Source organism: Leucopleurus acutus (assembly GCF_964270905.1).
Source record: "Leucopleurus acutus genome assembly, chromosome: X".
In the NCBI taxonomy this organism is placed as follows: Eukaryota; Metazoa; Chordata; class Mammalia; order Artiodactyla; family Delphinidae; genus Leucopleurus; species Leucopleurus acutus.
This window is the reverse complement of record NC_139148.1, coordinates 82927191-82936480: the sequence shown is the minus strand read 5'-3', so window position 1 is coordinate 82936480 and position 9290 is coordinate 82927191. Positions and strand designations below refer to the sequence as shown.

The 9290-nt window shown below is 40.1% G+C and overlaps 1 pseudogene across 1 annotated transcript; it reads left to right on the top strand.

Annotated features, from left to right (window-relative positions):
* Positions 1-4322: 4322 nt before the first annotated feature.
* LOC309978597 (spermidine synthase-like) lies at positions 4323-5207 on the top strand (annotated as a pseudogene). The gene has a single exon. The product of its transcript is annotated as a spermidine synthase-like (transcript).
* Positions 5208-9290: the final 4083 nt, after the last annotated feature.

Genomic DNA, 9290 nt, shown 5'->3' with positions numbered 1-9290 from the left:
CCTTTACATGTGTCCCTTGCTCTAGGGTACGTGCTCTCTTTAATATCTACATACCATGCTGACTTTTAATGTTTTCGCTTGTGTTGAACTCTCTACATGCAACATAATACCTTATCCTGCGTCCCCAAATGTTATTCATTTTAAAATGACCGTTTCAATTCTGATCTTTTATGTGGGACTTTCACAAAACTCTCCTTTTGATAAATTCCTTTATAATTACTACTTGGACCATGCATTTCAGCTTTCAACTATCTGCTGTTTGGTGTGTGCTAATGTTGTCTCTTCTGCTGATCTGGAAACTTTTTGACAGGTGGGGCAATGTCTTGTCTATTTTATTGTATGCTTTACAGCCTCTAGTGTGTTTCTAACTAAATAGTTGATTGATTCATATCAGGGAACCTATGCCTAAATTTGATCCTTTGTTTCTCCTACTACTTTTGAGACATAAAGGCATCAGTTAAATCACTTCAAGAATCGGTCTCACAAAATCTTGCTGATTTTATACTTTCAGCAGTTCTGTATTTGTGGTAGCATATCATTTACAGGTCAGTTTTTTTCATGTTTGGATTTAGAAAAGAATAAAACATGGTGTTTTTACATAAAGTTCATATACATCACTAAATCACACTTACTAGAGTTAAGTCCCATGAAGATAGGATGAATTATAATAATAATTAAAAAAATTGTATTACAGAAATTTCCACATACACACAAAAGTAGAATAATATAATCAATTCCATGTAACTATCACCCAATTTACACGATTATTAACACCTTTCCAATCTTGCTTCATCTATCCCACCCTTTTTTTTTTTTGGCCTGGAATATTTTAAAGCAAATTCATCATATTTCATCCATAAGTAGTTCAGTATGCATCATTAACAGTTGAAGAGATATAATTTTTAAAAGAACCAATAAATAGTTCTCAATACTGTGCTAAAATCATCAAATCTTTTCTCACAATCTTACAACTTTAATAATACCACTTTGCTCTCTTCTACCCCAAAGATATAAGTAAACCTATAAAAATAGATGTTCCTAGTGGATGATAGGAAATATATGTGAAACATGAAGGGTATTTTACTGTCTCAGCTATAGTCTTTGAAGTATAGCAGGAACCTTGCTTTGATAGGACACACTGCATTATTTCAATGTGATAGATTACTATAATAATCAAATGGAAAGTATATATTTATTTCATTTGAATGTCTTTTCAGCTCTATGATATTTTTGGATATGTTAAATGTAGAATGGGGCTACCCAGGTTCATGATACAATATAGTTCATCAGTCTATTTTAAAAAGGCCATTTTTCTGGGAATGTTAGAACCTGATGGCTTTAATGATTTGATAACGCTATTTCACAAGTGATTGTGATATCATTCCCTCCTAAACTGATCATAAAGTACCAGAGGTGTAAAGGTAGATGTTTAAACACCTATTTATCTTATTCAGTTTACCAAGCGCTGTCCATACAAATGGTAATCATTGATTTATAAATTATGGCAAGTTATGTTTTGTACTTTTAAAGTTACAGTTTAATAGGATACTAGTTTGAACAACATATAGTTTGTAAATGTTAAAGCAACAGTGTTAAATAAAGAGGCACATTACGAGAATTGTTAGGGACATGCATGTTTCTTACAACAAACATTGTATAGTTCTGTTATGTAAATCTGAGCCACACAAGTATTACAATATAAGAAATAAAATTGAGGGGGTTAAGGTTGTTAATCATTTATACATTATACCTGTAGATTGGAAGTCTATATTGTTTATACTAATTTCCCTACAGTTGGTCTGAGCTGTATAGATAGACAGATCCCTGGGAGTACCATAAATCCATGAAGGCAACATCAGCTCTAACTGACTGGAGTGAAATGTACCTGACTGGCTGTCAATTCTCTTTGTAAGTTAGGGTTCACTGAACTCCCATTTTGGAATCGTCTAGGATGAACTGAATTCAAATAAAAACTTCCCTGTAGGCAGTTAAAGCTGAACTATAAGTCTGTCTTTCAGTGATCTTTGTTTTGATATTTTTCTTCACATTCATAACTACTGCCTCTGTGTATATTTTAACTTTGCAGATATTCTGCCCAATAAACTGTTCAAGTTTGTGTTTTGATTCCATGCCATTAATTTCTATCAAAGCTTGCATGTATTCCTATACTCTTACAGAATTAACTTTAGGCTTTTATTTTCCCTTCATTGTGTGAATTTGACTAAAGCAGAGCCATTTTTCAAAGTGAAAAGGTTTTATTTGGAAAATTCCTTTGAAATGACTTCTTTAGTATAGATTCTAGAATTGCCAGACTATAGCCATTTCTAGAATATAATTCCCAAGAAATATCTTCCAATAAAGTGAATTATGGATTACTGGCACATATTTTTTTTTCCTTGCATGGCAAAGAGAAAAGAAAAATAAGGAGGATTTTATCTTCAATTTTGAAGAAAAATTATTTGGTCTGGTGTCCTGAAATTCAATCTTTGATCAGGAGTACTTTGAGTAAAATGAAAATTCAGGACTGCTATTTCTCCCCGCCTCATTTTTCAGGCTCCTGAATATGGTTTTCTTTTGAAATATTATGGGAATATTTTGAAATAATATGGGAAATATTTTGAAATATTATGGTCTGAGTAATGTTTGCCATGAACATTTAAAACACAAACGGCATATTCAAGGTAAAAATAAAAGAAAGCAACTCAATAGCATTCTGTCAGAGAGTTGGATTTTATGGCCTCATGAGAGTAATTAGAAAAGTCAACCATGAAGCTATCTAAGCTATGCACAAGACAGGGCTGAGAAAATATTTTCCAGTAGATCTTTTAATCTACAAGCTTTGGGTCACATTTCTTCTGTGATTATAGGTGTTAGGCATATTTGACAGATAGTCTAGAAAAAGGAGAGTCATTATTAATATGGAAAGCCAAGGCCATGATACGGAGTAGGCTTATCCTGTGACTAGTTCTACAACCAATGCTAGTCACCTGATTCCACTTAGCCTCTATTTTCTCATCAGGAAATGGGAACAATATCTGTTATTGTGATGGCAAGATAAATGTAATGTGCGTGCAAGTGTCATGAAGTAGTCAGCAAAACCCAAGCTACTTTCATTGGTGAGATGAAGGGGGAAATGGAATTATGGTACCATGATGCCAGAAACTATCATGAGAATCTTTAAGGTGACAATTTCAAAAGAAATTCATATCATTTTTGTCAAAACAGCAACCACAATAACAAGAAAACTAGAGGACACTGAATTTTGTCTTTGTGGAGAAGGTGGTAGCACCAGGTAGGAAGCAATGTTATATAGCAAGAGAGGAAATCATCAGTGACTTCAAGTTTAATGAGAAAGGTACCTTCCAGCAGAAAGCAGATAAGAGGCTTTGATTTTCTTGACAGTAGCGCTATCCAGTACTTTTAGTTGGTCTTCAGGTGATCAAACCCAGTGGTTTGCCGGAGACTTCCCCAGTTTTAACACTGAGAGTCCCAAATCCTGGCAAACTCCTCCGTCCAGGTCAAAATGGGCCTGGGTCTATTTGGTCTTCATGACATTGGCTGAGTTTGTCAAGCTATGCAGTGGGGAACAGAAGTTCACAAGGCTTTCCTCCTTCATAGTGAAAACTAATTTTATTCTAGGACACGCATATTTTCTGGTAATGAAATATCATATATATATATATATATATATATATATATATATATATATATATATATATATATATTTTTTTTTTTTTTTTCGGTACGTGGGCCTCTCACTGTTGTGGCCTCTCCCGTTGCGGAGCACAGGCTCCGGCCGCGCAGGCTCAGCGGCCATGGCTCACGGGCGTAGCCGCTCCGCGGCATGTGGGATCTTCCTGGACCGGGGCACGAACCCGTGTCCCCTGCATCGGCAGGTGGACTCTCAACCACTGCACCACCAGGGAAGCCCTCATTTTTATAATTTTGTATTAAATGTGTTTGCTTGGTAAGTGGGCACAGCACAGCTTGTGCTCTCTAGTGGATGTTCCCAGAAGTGCTGGGAGGGGATTATGCCACACAGAAGTGACACAGTGATCTGGAGACATGGGGTAGAATGTTAATGATAAGAAATGGCTAGGAGATAAAAAGATACCAAAGGCCTCTGCAAAGAGGTTTCGGGTTTCGCTCCTGCCAGCAGGCTCCGCCCCGTCGGTGGTGGTAGGGCACGGGCGGGGTTAGGGCGAGGCGCTGGCGCTGGGTGGGGCTGGTCCCGTTGTGCTGCGGCTCTGCGCTACCTGCAGTCCCGGGCCGGAATCCCGCTGCTCCGGCCTCGAGTCTGCCCGCCCGCCAGCCTGCCAGCCATGGAGCCCGGCCCCGACGGCCCCGCCGCCATCTGGTTCCGCTAGACGTGCAGCGCATGGCCCGGCCAGGCCCTGTCGCTGCAGGCGGAGCAGCTGCTACACCATCAGTGCTCGCGGTATCAGGATATCCCTGTCTTCCGCAGTAAGAGCTACGGCGACGTGCCGGTGTTGGATGGCGTCGTCCAGTGCACAGAGAGGGACGAGTTCTCCTACCAGGAGATGATAGCCAACTTGCCCCTCTGCAGCCACCCCAATCCACGCAAGGTGCTGATCGTCGGGGGCGGGGATGGGGGTGTCCTGCGGCAGGTGGTGAAGCATTCCTCCGTGGAGTCCGTGGTCCAGTGCGAGATCGACGAGGATGTCGTTCAAGTCTCCAAGAAGTTCCTGCCGGGCATGGCCATTGGCTACTCGAGCTCAAAGCTCATCCTACATGTGGATAATGGTTTTGAGTTCATGAAACAGAACCAGGATGCTTTCGATGTCATTATCACTGACTCCTCAGACCCCCTGGGCCCTGCTGAGAGTCTATTCAAGGATTCCTGTTACCGACTCATGAAGACGGCCCTGAAGGAGGGTGGCATCCTCTGCTGCCAGGGCGAGTGTCAGTGGCTACACCTGGACCTCATCAAGGTGATGCGGCAGTTCTGCAAATCACTCTTCCCGGTGGTCGGCTACGCTTACTGCACCATCCCCACCTACCCCAGCTGCCAAATTGGCTTCATACTGTGCAGCAAAAATCCAAGCACCAACTTCCTGGAGCCCGTGCAGCCCCTGACGCAGAAGCAGGTGGAACAGATACAGCTGAAATACTACAACTCTGATGTACATCGGGCACCCTTCATCCTGTCCGAGTTTGCCCACAAAGCCCTGAATGATGTGTGCTGAGCCCAGGCGCCGCTGCCGGTGCCGCCCAGGACCTCCGGCCAGCAAGCCTCCAGGGTGGCTGGACGCCGCCAGCCCTGGATGAGACTCCCGCAGACTCGCTTCCCAATCCAGTGTTACAGGACCCAGAATGCTGCCCGGCCTGCCCTGTTAGGACTTTCTGTGTGGCGTTCAGCTTGCAAGTTTATACCAGGTGCCTACAGCACCATCTCCACCTCTGTCGCCCCTCACTCACCAAACACATGTATCTAGAACAACAATGAGAGCAAATATTCTGCCAATATTAGGAACTCAACGCAAGACGTTTGTATACTGTTTAGTTTTGAGTATGCAAGAGCCTGTTTTGGAGGAAATGGCAGTTTCTCCTCTAAGCCACTTGTAGCTGAGAACTTCATAGTAGAGTTTATGTCTTGGAGGAGGAGAGAGTATTTTGATGAGCTACAAATCGGCTATTCACTAAGAAGCTAAAACATAAATTAGTGTTAAAGTGGTGGGTCATAGGGAAGTATATCTGAACCCAGAAGTTGAAATTGGGGCAGAAATAGTCTCTCTCTCACAATTCCCTTCCTTCAGTTTAAGTGAATCTCTTGCCTGATATAAAAAGAAAGGCAGGGCTCAAGAAACGGAAAGGAGAAACAGAAGAAAACTACAAAAATGAAACAGGCAAGAGTTTTCCTGAATGCTCTTCATTCACTCAAAATTAGCAGAGTAAAATTCAAGCCCACCGAATAATAATTAAGGCCCCATTTGCCTAGATTCCAAATATCTGAAGCCTATTTGAGTAGGCGTGTGTTATCTAGCACCCATAAGAGCTATGGGATGGAGGTGGAAATAATCCTCTTTGATAAAGATAAAAGATCTTGAGAAGGATTTTCCAGAGAAGAGGCCCATTCTAGATCTTAAGTCTGCCTTGGGCTCCAGAAAGCTAAATGTAGAATGTTGTGGTAACGTACTTGCTCATGTACAGCTGTGTTATATAAACACCCTCAATTAAATTCTGACTCACTTTTTGTTTTCTCCCAAACTTGTATAATAATGCCAAATGCATAAACATTTATGCCTGGATTCTCTGAGTGTCTTGTTGGCTTTACTTATGGCAAATGTGTTTTTAAAAGGAGGTGGAAGGTAACAGTGATGGGGCTTGGAAATATGTGCTACCTAGGAACAGGCTCTCTGACCCTAGCTAGGATTGAAAGTTGGTGTGCCTCCCAACACCTACTAGGTGATCAGCCAAATCTGACCCTGAAGTTCTTTCACAATCCAACTACAAGTGTTCTGGTATACAATTTGCACACTGCCTCATTGGATCTTGCCTTTCTTTATGGAAACTATGCGAAGATCAACATTTCTTGCTTGAGATGTAGGTATAACCTTATACAGGCTTAGACATTGATGTAACAGTAGAGATTATGAGCTATAACCATTTTGCCCACTAAGTACTGGAAATCTTCCTTGGAATGTGGAAGAGGAAGACTCCTTGATTCATTCATCAACTAAGTATTTAAAACATGACTGATACATGCTATTGGGTTTACAACTCCAAAATGCATCTTACAATGGTTTTTGGTAACTAGAGATGTTATAAGAAAACACCTTTTTTAAAGTTATAATGTTAAAACAATTATAAAGCCAGAAACCAACACTCACTCAAAATTCAGTTAGTTAAACTTTGTCAATAAAGGCAGTTCTATTTTATAATATGGTATTAAAAAGGATGAAAATAGAAATTATATGTAAATGACATGGATTGTGGGGTTGTGTTTAGATTTTCTTCCTTATGTGTTTAGGACAGGTAAACAGTTTCATAAGTTTTATATTTTGTAAAAATAGCTGAAACTAAATTGTAAGCTTCAAAATTGCCCTGGTTTTGCTTGACTAAAAGGACATGTAATAAGGGTATGTAGAAGTCATAAACCAAGTGATTAAAACATAGGATTAGCAAGACAAAGTCATCTAGTTCATGTTCCTATTGATCAGCAATGTTTATTAATTCTCCACTGCATGCTAAACTTTATTGCACATTCCTTTTGAAAAAATCTTCAGTCAGAAAATGGACGAAAATGTTTAAATTCACCTATGGAGGCTAGATCACTGTAGGTTTGAAAAAAAACAAAACACTGTACTATAAGTTCACTAAATGAAATTTGTGCTACCTTTGGTTAGACAATTAGTAGAGAAGAAAATAAATGAGAACTCGGATTTGAGACACTCTAGCCATTCCTGTGGCCCGATTAATCTCTTATGCAGCACTCATTTAAATAATTTGCACACACTAATTTTAGATCTCTAAATTGCTCATACTTTGTGTGTAGAAACTGATTATGATTGTCATATCCGTGGAGTGACACAGGACTAAGAAACTTCAACTCAGATCTCAAAATTAGTAGGCATGAATTAATTTGAAATCTGCTTATCTCAAAGTAGCTCCAGTGGTCCCAATGTATGTGAATTTATAATATTGTATGATTAATGAAAGGGGCCACTGGTGACCACATCAGGGATTGAAATAACTGAAAAGGGCAAAAATAAATCTATTCTGTTTTATTGTAGAAGTTTTGGGGTACCATTGGAGGCAGAGATTATTGAACTGACCATTCTAGAATATAAAGAAGAGTTTTGTGCACAAACCACTGAGTCAGCAGTGGTTCAGTGGTTTCTTAAACAGAAAACAAAACCAAGAAATATGTATTTAGATGACCAGAATCCAAAATCGTGTTGAATTATAGTTAGAAATTTTAAGAAAACCAGATACCCAATATTACTATCCTAAAATTGTATTTTACAGTTTGCTCTGTGAAATCTGAGCTTTGTGGAATGTTTCTTAAATGAAGTACTGTTTTAGTCTGCTTGGGCTGCTATAACAAAAGACCAGACTGGGTAGCTTATAAACAACAGAAATTTTTCTTACAGTTCTGGAGGCTGGAAGGCAGAGATCAGGGTGCCATCATGGTGGGGTGAGGGGTCTCTTCTGTAGATTTCATGTATCCTTGCTTGGTGGAAGGGGCATAGGGTCTCTCTGGGGCCTCTTTTATAAGAACACATTTCATTCATGAGGGCTCTGCACTCATGACCTAAGCACCTTCCAAAGGCCTCACCTACCAATACCGTCACCGTAGGAGTTAGGATTTCAACAAATGAATTCTGGGGGGACATGAACATTCAGACCATAGCAGTTGCCCTTCAAGTCTTCCTAAGAGTTGGTACCTTCTGAAAGTGGGAAAACAGATGCACCATGATGACAAACAATGACAAAATTTGTGCCTTAGTTTACTGTTTCCACAGTGTACTGCTGAATCTGGACCTTTAGTTAATACGAGGACATCACAGTCCCAACTGGGTGGAGTAATTCATGTCTAGTGATGAAACAGGCCTCCTGAACACTGCATTTTCACTTTTTGAAGGGAGGTCTTTAGACACTAAAGCCAACTTGGAAAAAAATACTTTCTCAGTCGATTTCACCACAGAAATGATTGTAATGCTAGTGCATAAATAGACAAGGTGGAGTAAAGAATTAGGGCATTTAAATAGCCAGCCTGGGCAAAAAACAAGTTATTGGCAGAGGTGGGATGGGGTGGTACTTTTTTTTCACAGTGAAAAGGAATTATTCAGATTAGATGCTTCTACTGTTCAACTCTTACTTCGTATTGCATTCAATGTATTGACTCTTAGTCCTTTAAATCTGTGTCTCTTAGCAAAGATGACAAAAGTTTGTGCTGGCAGGTAACCTGATCGTTATGGACCAAATTTTGATGTCCCCCACAAATGTGTATGTTGAAGCCCTAAACTCTAATGTGGCGGTATTTGAAGATGGGGCTTTGGGGAGGTAATTAGGATTAGATGAGGTCATGAGGGTGGGACTCTCATGATGGGATTAGTGCCCTTATAAGAAGAGATACCAGAGAGCTTGCTCTCTCTCTTTTCCTATGCACACACAATGAAGAGGTCATGTGACCTTACAGAGAGATGGTGGCCATCTGCAAGCCAGAGTAGAGGCCTCAGAATGAAACCTACCTTGCCAGCACATTGCTCTTGGAGATTCTAGCTTCCAGAACTGTGAGAAATAAATTTCTGTTGTTTAAGCCACTA